The sequence below is a fragment of the Pinus tabuliformis genome, chromosome 4_1, assembly GCF_031772625.1.
Source record: "Pinus tabuliformis cultivar Carrire ecotype Pingquan chromosome 4_1, CPIR1, whole genome shotgun sequence".
Taxonomy (NCBI): domain Eukaryota; kingdom Viridiplantae; phylum Streptophyta; class Pinopsida; order Pinales; family Pinaceae; genus Pinus; species Pinus tabuliformis.
In genome coordinates, this window is record NC_142303.1 from 749,505,525 (window position 1) to 749,521,051 (window position 15,527).

A 15,527-nucleotide genomic window follows, 5' to 3' on the forward strand; every position below is an offset into this window, starting at 1 on the left:
ATGCATATGTATGGCTAATATACATCTAATCCTATATTGTTTATGGTTATAGATCTCTATGCTTTGATGGTATTATGCTGCTTTAACTCTACAAGTGCTCTTTGAAGCGGGACAAGTAAGGAAGGAGTGGCGAAATTCTGTCAAAGGGGAAAGGAAACAAGCAAGGAGCCAAGCGAAAGACTGAGGTTGGTACTCTCTGCTTCTTTCTCATCTATCTCTCATAAAGGAAAACACAAGTGACTTTAGTTTGTTTGTTTCTAAGATAGCTACCCATCGTAGTGGGACTAGCAGCTCTGAATAGACACTAGTTTTCCCAATAACACCCATTATTACTTACATTGGTTTCTTGTTACAAAGGACGAGGGTGGTGTCTACCAATCTAATATAATAGGCATATAAAGTCCTCTAGTTCTTGAATCCTTAAAGAAGGAATATGTCACTAGAAACATGTTTGGTGATAACTCATATTGGAACAATACATTATTCATGTTGAACTTCTATGTCATCAGCTAGTAATTATTAACCTACAATGGTTATGTTGGTCATGAATCATTGTTTTCCTAGAAGCAAAACCAACCCCATTGTTTTTCCAACAACACCACACCAAAATATAGGGAGAATTATTTTTCCAATGACCTCAAATTAGTGGATACCAAAGGGGTCTTGGAATACAAAAATGAAGCTTCCCATCCCACCACATGCACCGAATCTTCATCATTATGATCTCAAGGCTCCTAAACTTGAGGTTTTTCTTGTAAATACTATATTGGAGTGTAACGGTTTGAACTATAGAGTTGTCCGGGAAGACATATACTCACTTCCCTCTACAAAGAACTGGGGATGCTCCTCAAGCTTGATATGTCCAAGGCTTTTAACAAGTTGAGTTGACAATACATTTACCATACCCTAAAAGCATATGGATTTCATGACAAATGGATACCTTGGGTGATGTTTTTCATCTCCAAATCTTTCTTATCCATTTTGGTCAATGGCTCACCTAATCCAGGTGGATATTGGTGACCACCCGCCAAGTCCACTTGGACCCCACCATTGTTTCTTTCAGCTTTTCAATTCTCTTAATTGTAGCACAGTTTACTATTTTTAGTAGTTTTTTCGGGTCCTAAACTTCCGGAGCCGTTTTGAGGCCCTAAACGACATTTTTTGGGAAAACTAGGAGCAAAATGGGTCCGTGGACCTATGTTTCTCTTCCCAAAGTTGTAGTTCTCGGATAGATATTTCTAACGAGATATTGTGCACATCAAATGGAGATCGTATGCCAAAGTTACTACCCCGAGAAGTTGATGTACCAATTTACCCAAACGGGGCCCATAGTTTGGTATTTCATCTTCTAGGGTTAGGTTTTTAGATGTTTAGGGTTTTCCATTGTTTCTCAACAATAAATAGGCCTTTGGGCCTCATTGTAACATAGTTCAGAGGCATGTAGCCGCCACATCTCTTCTCAGAGATAAGCTACCATCACCCTAGCTAGTTTATTTCTAGTTCTGTTTGTAAACATATTTTAGTATTTTACAGTAATGAAGTGAATTATTATTTCTGCTGCATCTCTATATGTATGGTTATATCTATAATTTGTTGCATTCCTTCTTAAATCCAGATCAGTGGTATCAAAGTGATTTGCTCTTTCTTTGTCTTTCTTTGCATGTTCCCAACGAGGTCGGGATATAAGGAGTTAGGACTTGAACTGGTCGAACCTTTGCAAGACCAGCCTCACAAATCCCGACGGTCTCCCATAGCGGATGAAAAGAAAGACGAGGGGGCAGGAGATCCTATCAAAATCTTGCTCTAAGAGGACCTCGAGTGACACAGGAACACAATGATGGACAAATTTGCCCAGATCCTTCAACGACTACTTAGGGGCGATACATCTACTTCCAGCAGCTACTCTGGAAGCGCCACACCCTTTAAGGTACAAGTTAACTTTGACATTCCCATATTTGAGGGTCAGCTAGATGCAAACGTCGTAGATAAATGGTTAAATCTGCTAGAAGGGTACTTTTCTGTTCATGATTTTTCCGGCCGGGAAAAGATGACTTTTGCTCTTCTCAAAGCCGCCCCCCACATCAAGCATTGGTGGGAAACCTATTGCGAGCAGAAGGATGAAAGTATGGCCTCACTATTTTCAGCAGCACCAACTTGGAATTCACTCCGCACTGCCATCAAGGAACAATACTACCCTATTGGAAGCTATGAGGATCAATACATAAAGTGGACCACGCTGCAACTGGGAAGGGACCAAGATGTGCCAGAGTTTACCAATATTTTCCATACCCTTCATGCAAAGTTTGGTATCAAGGATTCAGAGTATCATTTAGTACTCAAATGCCACGGCTGCCTGCACAAGTACATCCAGGAATAAATAGAATTCCTAAACATCTCCTCGCTTGGCACGACATACAGATATGCCGACAAGATCGAGCAAAAGTTTAAACAGAACAAGTGATATTTTGGATCTGTGAATCTGAAGCAAGAGAAAGGTTCCCCCAAATCGTAGAACAAAGGACAAAGCTAAGGTGGGCCAGCCCAAGACAAGCCGCCAAAGATGCAAGCAAAGAATAGTGCCACGAAGTCGAAAAAGGACACAAGAAAGTGTTGTGAGTTCCATAAGATCTCCACTCACAACACAAGTGAGTGTTGGGCCAAGCAGTCACTATTGGCCGAGCTAAAGGTTTTAGAATCATATGCATGTTCTGACTCTAAGTCAGAACCCAACAAGGGGAATGAAAAAGGGAAGCATATTATCAATGGGGAGCCCAATGCCACCTTTTCCACCACGAAGGTCCAGAAGGAGGAAATCGAAGATCCAGAGGAGGAGGAGCGTCTCTTCCACTCGCATATATGGGTAAAGGGCTCCCCACTACAGTTCATTGTCAACAACGGAAGCCAAAAGAACCTCATTTCGACAGAGGTCATGAAGCGGCTAGGCTTACCGACCACAACACATCCACAACTGTACACCATTGGGTGGCTTCACTAAGGATGAGATCTTCGCGTAAGCCAGTAGTGTCGCCTTCCATACAACATCAATCCCTTCATGGATGAGGTATTGTGTGACGCTTCTCCCCTTGATGTTTTTGATTTATTATTAGGAGACAACCATACTTGTGGAAGATCCCCTTCCACGACCTATAGACAGGGCCCATCCGCATGACAACTACAGATGAACAAGGTCATGGAGGAGTACAAGGACATATTAACCTCCCCCGCAAGGTTCCTCTGCACTGTCGGGTCAAGCACTCCATCGATATGACCCCAGGTGCACTGCTTCCCAATGGACCAATCTATTGGCGCTCCATTCTAAAGAACAATGAAATCAACAGGCAGATTCAGGAGTTGATGCCAAAAGGTCACATCCGTCCGAGTTGATCGCCCTGTGGGGGCCCAATCATGTTGGCACAGAAGAAGGATGGGACTTGGAGACTCTGTATTGACTATCGGGCATTGAACAAGATCACTGTCCATAATAGGTACCCGATCCCGCGGATTGATGACCTCCTTGACCAACTAAAGGGGGAAAATATTTCAACAAGATCGATTTGAAGTCAAGATATCACCAGGTACCAATCGAACCCTCCGATGTGTGGAAGACTGCCTTCAAAGCCAAGGAGGGCCTTTTCAAATTGTTGGTTATGCCTTTCAGATTGACAAATGCTCCTGCAACCTTCATGAGGCTAATCGATGCCATCTTGTGGCCATTCACCAACTCATTTGTAGTGGTATACTTGGATGAAATCCTGATCTTCAACCAAAGTTGGGAAGATAACCTCCACCACATCCGACAGGTTCTCCAAACCCTGCAACAACACAAGTTATGTGCCAATTTGGAGAAATTCACTTTTGGCATGACCCAGGTTTAGTATCTGGGATACATTATTGATGAGTGAGGGGTGCTTGTGTATCCAACCAAGATCCAAGTCATTCGGGATTGCCCATCTCCAACCACTCTGAATGAGCTCTACAACTTTTTAGGTCTTGCCAACTTCTACCGTAGGTTTGTGTTGGGATTTTCTCATATCACTTGGCCCTTGAGTCAAGTCACCAAGGGAGGAGCAAAATAAAAATTCTTTTGGTCTGAATCTCAATAGAAGGCACTCACAGAGTTGAAAGATTGCCTCTACTCAACACCAATGCTCGCATTACCAAATTTGCAACAACCATTTGAGGTTGAGACAGATGCCTCTGACTATGCTATTGGGTTAGTCCTTACTCAACATGGGCATCCCGTGTCATATCACAGTGAGACACTTTCAGACACAGTCTGGAAGTACCCCACTTATGACAAAGAGATGTATTCCATTATGCAGGCCTGTAGACAATGGAAGCATTACATTTTGGGGAAGGAAACATTCATCCACACAGACCACCGACCCTTGCAGTTCATACAGACCCAAGGGAAATTGCAGAATGATCGCCATCAGAAATGGTCCACATACCTGCAACAGTTCCATTTGAATATCAAGTATAAGAAGCGCAACACCAATAATGTTGCAAATTGCCTCAATCGACCACCAATCATGGCGTTAACAATTGTGCTCAACTCTTGTGGGCACGAGACTTCTGATTGGCCACTTCTTTGCAAAAGCGACCCAGAATTTGGCCACACATACACTCTTGGAGGGTCAGCATGTTCCACATTTTCATCTCTAAGATGCATTGTTATGCCACCTGGGTCACCTTTGTGTTCCTTCAAACGAGCATGCCAAGATAATTTGGGAAGCACACTACAGTCGGGTTGTTGGGCATGTTGGGGTCAAGAAAATGGTGGCAGTACTATAGAAGTATTTATATTCGCTGAATCTTCGACAGGATGTCAGGAAGTACATCAGATCATGCACTCCTTGTGCCATTGCCAAACCAACCATCAAGAAGCAAGGCCTTTATACCTCGTTTCCCACCCCTAGTCGACCTTGGGAATCCATCTCCATGGATTACATGTCGGGATTTCCTTCTACTAAGCATGGAAACGACTGTCAATGCTGGACACCAAACTCATTAAGTCCACAACCTTCCATCCTCAAACTGATGGCCAGACAGATTTGTGAACAGGATGATCATACACATTTTGCACATGTAAAAATCAAAGCATCCATGCACATGGGATGAGAGCCTCCCCTATGTTCATCACAGCTACAAATGGGCTCTCCACAGCTCGACTGGCCTTATCCCTTTTCAGGTGGGCTTAGGATTCCAGCCACTATGTCCCATTGATGTGGCCATGCCATTTGCAGCTACTCACGCAGATTCGACTTAACTCCAGTTCGAAACAGATAAGGAAAACAAATTCATTGAGCACATCCAACATATTCTCCAGTAGGTCCGACATTCTGGAGAAATCAAATGCCAAGTACAAGGAGCAACATGATCAACAAAGGGTGCCACAAAAGTTTCAGGTGGGCGACAAAGTCTGGTTGCATTTGCAAAAGGAACGCCTTACCAGAGCCTATCGAAAACTCAGACCACTCTGATATGGTCCTTACACCATTACCAAGGCTGTGGGAGACAATGCATTTGAGCTCAGCATTCCCCCATTCCTTGGCCTCCACCCAGTGTTCAATGTGGACTACCTTCGACCATACTTTCCACCATTACTAGACACATCTGACATTACAAAACAACTCATACCCACAGAGTTAAATCCAGATTGCATGGAACAAGCTACAACTGATCGGATCATGGACACACAGATCAAGCACATTCGCCAATAGAATATCCAACTGTATCGAATTGTCAAAGCAGGCCAACTCCTTCACCAAGGAAAGTGGCTTACCGGGGAACAAGTTCAGCAAAAGTTTCCTCATCTCATGGCGGAACTCAACGCAATGGGGACCATTGCTTCCTATGGGGGGAGGAATGATCCAGGTGCATATTGGTGGCAACCCGCCAAGTCCATTTGGACCCCCACCATTGTTTCTTTCAGCTTTTCAGTTCCCTTAATTGTAGCACAATTTACTATTTTTAGCCCTTTTTTTGGGTCTTGAACTTCCGACGCTGTTTTGAGGCCCTAAAAGACGTTTTTTGGGAATACTGGGAGCAACATGGGTCCATAGATTGAGGTTTCTCTTCCCAAGGTTGTAGTTCTTGGATATATCTTTCTAAGGAGATATTTTGTGTGTCAAACGGAGATCGTATGCCAAAGTTACGACCCCGAGAAGTTGATGTACCAATTTACCCAAACGAGGCCCACAATTTGGCGTTTCATCTTCTAGGGTTAGGTTTTTGGATGTTTATGGTTTTACAGTAATGAAATGAAGTATTATTTCTGCTGCATCTCTATATGTATGGTTATATCTGTAATTTCTTGCTTTCATGTTTAAATCTAGATCAGTGGTATCAGAGCGGTCTGCTCTTTCTCTGTCTTTCTTTGCATGTCCCCAACGAAGTCGGGATATAAGGAGTTAGGACTTGAACTGATCGAACCTTTGCAAGACTAGCCTCGTAAATCCCAATGGCCTCCCATGGTGGATGAAAAGAAAGACGAGGGGGCAGGGGATCCTATCAAAATCTTGCTCGAAGAGGCCCTCGAGTGAAAAAGGAACGCAACGATGGACAACTTTGCCCAGATCCTTCAGCGGCTACCCAGGGGCGACACATCTACTTCCAACAACTACTCTGGAAGCGCCACACCCTTTAAGGTACAAGTTAACTTTGACATTCCCATATTTGAGGGTCAGATAGATGCAGACATCATAGATAAATGGTTAAATATGCTAGAAGGGTATTTTTCTGTTCATGATTTTTCCGGCTGGGAAAAGATTACTTTCGCTCTTCTCAAAGTCGCCCCCCACGTCAAGGACTAGTGGGAAACCTACTTCGAGCAGAAGGATTAAAGTAAGGCCTCACTGTTTTGTGCCACACCCACTTGGAATTCATTCTAGACTGCCATCAAGGAGCAGTACTACCCTGTCAGAACGCTATGAGGATCAAAACATAAAGTGGACCACGCTGCAGCAGGGAAGGGACCAAGACGTGCCAGAGTTTACCAATATTTTCCATACCCTTCGCACAAAGTTGCGTATCAAGGATTCAGAGTAGCATTTGGTACTCAAATATCGCGGTTGCCTGAACAAATACATCCAAGAAGAAATAGAATTCTTGAACATCACCTCGCTCAACACGAAATACTGATATGTTGTCAAGGTCAAGAAAAAGTTTAAACAGAAGAAGCGAGATTTGGATCTGTGAATCTGAAGCAAGGGAAAGGTGCCCCCAAACCATAGAACAAAGGACAAAGCCAAGGTAGGCCGGCCCAAGACTACCCGCCAAAGCTGCAAGCAAAGAATAGTGTCGCGAAGCCGAAAAAGGACATGGGAAAGTGGTGTGAGTTCCATAAGAGATCCACTCACAACACAAGTGAGTGTCGGGCCAAGCAGTCACTGGTGGCCAAGCTAAAGGTTTCAAAATCAGATGCATGTTCCAACTCTGAGTCAAAACCTATCAAGGGAAATGACAAAAGGAAGCAGATTATCGATGCGGAGCCCAATGCCACTGTTGCCACCATGAAGATCCAGAAGGAGGAACCTGAAGATCCAGAGGAGGAGGAGCATCTCTTCTACTCCTAGATGTGGGTAAAGGGCTCCCCGCTATAGCTCATTGTCGATAGTGGGAGCCAAAAGAACTTCATTTCGGTAGAGGTTGTGAAGTGACTTGGCTTACCGACCACAGCACATCCACAACTATACACCATTGGGTGGCTTCACCAAGGACGGGATCTTCGCGTAAGCCAGCAGTGTCACCTTCCATACAACATCAAGCCCTTCACGAAGGAGGTATTGTGCGACGTTGCTCACCTTGATGTTTGTGATGTATTATTTTGACAACCATACTTGTGGAAGTGACATGTTGTGTATGAATCAAGGCCCCGTGCTGTTATTGTTACTTTGGGAAATAAGTTGTACAGGATACTGGAGGTAGCACCACCTACCGACATCTCTTTGGTTACTGTAAAACAATGCAGTAAGCTCATTCCCAAAACTGGGAAATTTGTTTTCCTGATGATACGCCCTTGAGGAAAGACGAAGACGATGGCCACGACCTCCAGACAAGGCCCCTTTGCATGAAAACTATAGATGGACAAGGTTGTGGAGTAGTACAACGACATCTTTACCTGCCCCGTAGGGGTTCCTCTGCACTGTCAGGTCAAGCACTCCATCGATTTGACCCCAAGTGCACCGCTTCCCAATGGACCAATCTATCGGCGCTCTGTTCTAGAGAACGATGAAATCAATAGGAAGATTCAGGAGCTGTTTCCGAAAGGTCACATCCGTCCAATTTTATCGCCCTGTGGGAGCCCAATCATGTTGGTACAGAAGAAGGATGGGACTTGGAGACTCTGTATTGACTATCGGGCACTGAACAAGATCACTGTCCATAATAGGTACCTAATCCCATGGATTGATGACCTCCTAGACCAACTGAAGGGGGGAAAATATTTCAGCAAGATTGATTTGAAGTCAGGATATCAACAGGTACCAATCGAACCCTCCGATGTGTGGAAGACTACCTTCAAAGCCAAGGAGGGCCTTTTCGAATGGTTGGTTATGCCTTTTGGATTGAGGAATGATGCTACAACCTTCATGAGGCTAATGGACGCCATCTTGCGACCATTCACTAACTCATTTTTAGTGGTATACTTGGATGAAATCCTGATATTCAACCAAAGTTGGTAAGATAACCTCCACCACATCCGACAAGTTCTCCAAACCCTGCAGCAACACAAGTTATGTGCCAATTTGGAGAAATGCACTTTTGGCATGACCCAGGTTCAGTATCTGGGATACATTATTGATGAGCGAGGGGTGCATGTGTATCCAGCCAAGATCCAAGTCATTCAGGATTGGCCATCTCCAACCACTCTGACAGAGCTCTGCAGCTTTCTAGGTCTTGCCAACTTCTATCGCAGGTTTGTGTTGGGATTTTCTCATATCACTTGGCCCTTGAGTCAAGTCACCAAGGGAGGAGCGAAAGTAAAATTCTTTTGGTCTGAATCTCAACAGAAGGCACTCACAGAGTTGAAAGATTGCCTCTACTCGACACCAACGCTCGAATTACCAGACTTGCAACAACCATTTGAGGTCAAGACAGATGCCTCTGACTATGCTATTGGGGCAGTCCTTACTCAACATGAGCATCCAATGTCATATCATAGTGAGACACTTTTAGACACAGTCCAGAAGTACCCCACTCATGACAAAGAGATGTATTCCATTATGCAGGCCTGCAGACAACGGAAGCATCACATTTTGGGGAAGGAAACGGTCATCCACACAGACCACCGACCCCTGCAGTTCATACAGACCCAAGGGAAATTGCAGAATGATTGCCATCAAAAGTGGTCCACATGCCTGCAACAGTTCCATTTGAATATCAAGTATAAGAAGGGAAACACAAATAATGTTGCAGATTGCCTCAGTCGACCACCGATCATGTTGTTAACCACCGTGCTCAACTCTTATGGGCACGAGACTTCTGATTGGCCACTTCTCTACAAAAGTGACCCAGAATTCGGCCACACATACCAGGCACTCTTGGAGGGTTAGCATGTTCCAGATTTTCATATATAGGATGCCCTGTTATGCCACCTGGGTCACCTTTGTGTTCCTTCAAGTGAGCGTGCCAAGATGATTTGGGAAGCACACCACAGTCGAGCTGCTGGGCATTTCGGGGTCGAGAAAATGGTTGTAGTACTGCAAAATTATTTCTATTAGCCGAATATTCGACAGGATGTCGAGAAGTACATCAGATCATGCACTACCTGCGCCATTGCCTAACTGACCATCAAGAAGCAAGGCCTCTATACCCCGCTTCCCACCCCTATTTGACCTTGGGAATCCATCTCCATGGATTACATGTCGGGCTTTCCTTCTACTAAGCATGGAAACGACTATGTTTTTTTTGTCGTCGACAGGTTCTCAAAGATGGCCATTATGGCGGCCTGCAAGAAGAATATCACAGCAGAAGTCATTGCTAAACTCTTCTTTGAATGAGTGTGGGTACACTTGGGGATCCCACAGTCTATCATCTCAGATCGAGACAGCAGGTTCCGCAGTACATTTTGGTCCAGTCTCTGGTCGATGCTGGACACCAAACTCACTAAGTCCACAACCTTCCATCCTCAAGCTGATGGTCAAACAGAGGTTGTGAACAGGATGATCATACACATTTTGTGCATGTACAACTCAAAGCATCCATGCACATGGGGTGAGAGTCTCCCCTATGTTTACCACAGCTACAACTGGGCTCTCCACAGTTCGACTGGCCACAACCCTTTTCAGGTGGGCTTAGGATTCCATCCACTATGTCCCATTGATGTGGTCATGCAATTTGCAACTACTCACGCAGATTTGGCTCATGTCCAGTCAGAAATAGATAAGAGAAACAACTTCATTGAGCACATCCAACATATTCGCCAGCAGGTCCACGACATTCTGGAGAAATCAGATGCCAAGTACAAGCAACGACATGATCAACATCGGGTGTCACACAAGTTTCAGGTGGGAAACAAAGTCAGGTTGCATTTGCAAAAGGAACACCTTACCGGAGCCTATCAGAAACTCAGACCACACAGATATGGTCCTTACACCATTACCAAGGTTGTGGGAGACAATGCATTTGAGCTCAACATTCCCCCATTCCTTGGCCTGCACCCAATGTTCAATGTGGACTGCCTTCGGCCATACTTTCCACCATTACTAGACACATCCGACATTGCATAACAGCGCAAACCCACAGAGTTAAATCCAGATTGCATGGAACAAGCTGCAACTGATTGGATCATGGACACACATATCAAGCACACTCGCTAGTAGAATATCCAACTGTATCAAATTGTCAAAGTAGGCCAACTCCTTCACCAGGGCATGTGGCTCACCAAGGACCAAGTTCAGCAGAAGTTTCCTCATCTCATGGAGGAACTCAAAGCAATGGGTACCATTGCTTCCTAAGTGGGGAGGAATGATCCAAGTGGATATTGGTGGCCACCCGCCAAGTCCACTTGGACCCCCACCATTGTTTCTTTCAACTTTTCAGTTCCCTTAATTGTAGCATAGTTTATTATTTTTAGTCTTTGTTTTGGGTCCTGAACTTCCAGAGCCATTTTGACACCCTAAATGACGTTTTTTGGGAAATCTAGGACACAAAGTTGTAGTTCTTGGATAGATCTTTCTAACGAGATATTGTGCGTGTCAAACGGAGATCATATGCCAAAGTTACGACCCCGGGAAGTTGATGTACCAATTTACCCAAATGGGGCCCACAGTTTGGCGTTTCATCTTCTAGGGTTAGGTTTTTGGATGTTTAGGGTTTTCCATTATTTCTCAACAATAAATAGGCCTTTGAGCCTCATTGTAACATAGTTCAGAGGCATGTAGCTAGTTTATTTCCATTTCTGTTTGTAAGCATATTTCTGTATTTTACAGTAATGAAATGAAGTATTATTTCTGCTACGTCTCTATATGTATGGTTATATCAGGAATTTGTTGCGTTCCTATTTAAATCTAGATCAGTGGTATTAGAGCGGTATGTTCTTTCTCTATCTTTCTTTGCATGTCCCCAACGAGGTCGAGATATAAGGAGTTAGGACTTGAACTGGTCGAACCTTTGCAAGACCAACCTCATAAATCCTTACAGCCTACCATGGTGGATGAAAAGAAAGACGGGGGGCAAAAGATCCTATAAAAATCTTGCTCGAAGAGGCCCTTGAGCGACAAAGGCACGCAATGATGGATGACTTTGCCCAGATCCTTCAACGGCTACCTAGGGGCGACACATCTACTTCCAGTAGCTACTCTGGAAGCGCCACACCCTTTAAGGTACAAGTTAACTTTGACATTCCCATATTTGAGGGTCAGATAGATGCAGATGCTATAGATAAATGGTTAAATGTGATAGAAGGGTATTTTTTTGTTCATGATTTTTCGAGCCAGGAAAAGATTACTTTCGCTTTTCTCAAAGTCGCCCCCCACGTCAAGGACTGGTGGCAAACCTACTGCGAGCAAAAGGATGAAAGTACGAGCTCATTGTTTTCAGCTGCACCCACTTGGAATTCATTCCGGAATGCCATCAAGGAGTCGTACTACCCTGTTGGAAGCTATGAGGATCAATACATAAAGTGGACCACACTGCGGCAAGGAAGGGACCAAGACGTGCCGGAGTTTACCAATATTTTCCATACCCTTCGCACAAAGTTGGGTATCAAGGATTCAAAGTAGCATTTGGTACTCAAATACAGTGGTTGCCTGCACAAGTACATCCTGGAAGAAATAGAATTCCTGAACATCTCCTTGCTCAGCACGACATACCGATATGCCGTAAAGATCAAGCAAAAGTTTAAACAGAAGAAGCGAGACTTTGGATCTGTGAATCCAAAGCAAGGGAAAGGTGCCCCCAAACTGCAGAACAAAGGACAAAGCCAAGGCGGGGTGGCCCAAGACAACCTGCCAAAGCTGCAACCAAAGAACAACGCCGCGAAGCCGAAAAAGGACACGGGAAAGTGGTGTGAGTTCCATAAGAGCTCCACTCACAACACAAGTGAGTGTTGGGCCAAGCAATCACTGGTGGCCGAGCTAAAGGTTTCAGAATCAGATGCATGTTCCGACTTTGAGTCAAAACCCGACAAGGGGAATGACAAAGGCAAGAATATTATCAATGCGGAGCCCAACGCCACCATTGCCACCACGAAGATCCAGAAGGAGGAACTCGAAGATCCAAAAGAGGAGGAGCATCTCTTCCACTCCCAGATGTGGGTAAAGGTATTACCGCTATAGTTCATTGTCGACAGCGGAAGCCAAAAGAACCTCATTTCGGTAGAGGTCGTGAAGCGGCTAGGCTTACCGACCACAGCACATTCACAATCGTACACCATTGGGTGGCTTCACCAAGGACAGGATCTTCACGTAAGCCAGCAGTATCACCTTCCATACAACATCAAGCCCTTCACAGATGAGGTATTGTGTGATGTTGCTCCCCTTGATGTTTGTGATGTATTATTAGGAAAACCATACTTGTGGAAGCGACATGTTGTGTATGAATCAAGGCCCCGTGTTATTATTGTTACTTTGGGAAATAAGTTGTACAGGATACTAGAGGTAGCACCCCCTACTGCCATCTCTTTGGTTACTGCAAAGAAATGCAGTAAGCTCATTTCCAAAACCGGGAAATTTGTTATCCTGATGATAAGCCCTTAAGGAAAGAAGAAGACGGTGGCCAGGACCTGCAGACAGGGCCCCTCCACATGAAAACTACAGATGGACAAGGTCTTGGAGGAGTACGAGGAAATCTTCACCTCGATCGCAGGGGTTCCTTTGCACCGTTAGGTCAAGCACTCCATCAATCTGACCCCAGGTGCATTGTTTCCCAATGGACCAATCTATCGGCGCTCCGTTATGGAGAACGATGAAATCAAGAGGAAGATTCGGGAGCTGTTGCAAAAAGGTCACATCCGTTCAAGTTCATCGCCCTGTGGGAGCCTGATCTTGTTGGTATATAAGAAGGATGGGACATGGAGACTCTATATTCACTATCGGGCGTTGAAAAAGATCACTGTCTGTAATTGGTACCCGATCCCACGGATTGATGACCTCATGGACCAACTGAAAGGGGGGAAATATTTCAGCAAGATCGATTTGAAGTCAGGATATCACCATGTACCAATCGAACCCTTCGATGTGTGGAAGACTGCCTTCAAAGCCAAGGAGGGCTTTTTCGAATGGTTGGTTATGCCTTTTGGATTGATGCACGCTCCTGCAATCTTCATGAGGCTAATGGATGACATCTTGTAGCCATTCACCAACTCATTTGTAGTGGTATACTTGGATGACATCCTGATCTTCGACCATAGTTATGAAGAGCACCACCACCATATCCGACAAGTTCTCCAAACCCTGCGACAACACAAGTTATGTGCCAATTTGGAGAAATGCACTTTTTGCATGACCCAGGTTCAGTATCTGGGATACATTATTGATGAACAAGGGTTGCATGTGGATCCAACCAAGATCCAAGTAATTTGTGATTGGCCATCTCCAACCACTCTGACAGAGCTCCGCAGCTTTCTAGGTCTTGCCAACTTCTACTACAGGTTCGTGTTGGAATTTTCTCATATCACTTGGCCCTTGAGTCAAGTCACCAAGGGAAGAATGAAAGCAAAATTCTTTTGGTCTGAATCTCAATAGAAGCCACTCACAAAGTTGAAAGATCGCCTCTGCTCGGCACCAGTTCTTGCATTACCAGACTTGCAACAACCAGTTGAGGTCGAGATAGATGCCTCTGACTATGTTATTGGGGCAGTCCTTACTCAACACGGGCATCCAGTGGCATATCACAGTAAGACACTTTCAGACACAGTCCGGAAGTACTCCACTCATGACAAAGAGATGTATTACATTGTACAGGCCTACCGACAATGGAAGCGTTATATTTTGGGGAAGAAAACGATCATCCATACCACCGACCCCTGTAATTCATACAGACCCAAGGGAAATTTCAAAATGATCTCCATCAGAAGTGGTACACATACCTGCAACAATTCCATTTGAATATCAAGTACAAGAAGGGTAGCACCAATAATGTTGTAGATTGCCTCAGTCGACCACCGATCATGGAGTTAACCACCGTGCTCAACTCTTGTGGGCACGAGACTTCTGATTGGCCACTTCTCTATAAAAGCAACCCAGAATTCGGCCACACATACTAGACACTCTTGGATGGTCAGCATGTTCCAGATTTTCATCTATAGGGTGCCCTATTATGCCACTTGGGTCACCTTTGTGTTCCTTCAAGCGAGCGTGCCAAGATGATTTGAGAAGCACACTACAGTCGGGCTGCTAGGCATTTCGGGGTTGAGAAAATGGTGGCAGTACTGCAAAAGTATTTCTATTGGCCAAATATTCGACAGGATATCGGGAAGTACATCAAATCATGCACTGCCTACGCCATTGCCAAACGGACCATCAAGAAGCAAGGCCTCTATAATCCACTTCCCACCCCTAGTCGACCTTGGGAATCGATCTCCATGGATTACATGTCGAGCTTTCCTTCTACTAAGCATGGAAACGACTGTGTTTTTGTGGTTGTCGACAGGTTCTCCAAGATGGCCATTATGGCGTCCTTCAAGAGGAATATCATAACAGAAGCCACCGCTAAACTCTTCTTTGAATGAGTGTGGGTACACTTTGGGATCCCACAGTCTATCATCTCAAATAGGGACAACAAGTTCCTTAGTGCATTTTGGTCCAGTCTCTGGTCAATGCTGGACACCAAACTCACTAAGTCCACAGCCTTCCATCCTCAAACTGATGGCCAGATAAAGGTTGTGAACAGGATGATCATACACATTTTGTGCATGTACAACTCAAAGCATCCACGCACATGAGATGAGAGCCTCCCCTATGTTTAGCACAGCTACAACCAGGCTCTCCACAACTCGACTGGCCACAACCCTTTTCAGGTGGGCTTGGGATTCCAGCCACTATGTCCCATTGATGTGGCCATGCCATTTGTAGCTACTCAAGCAG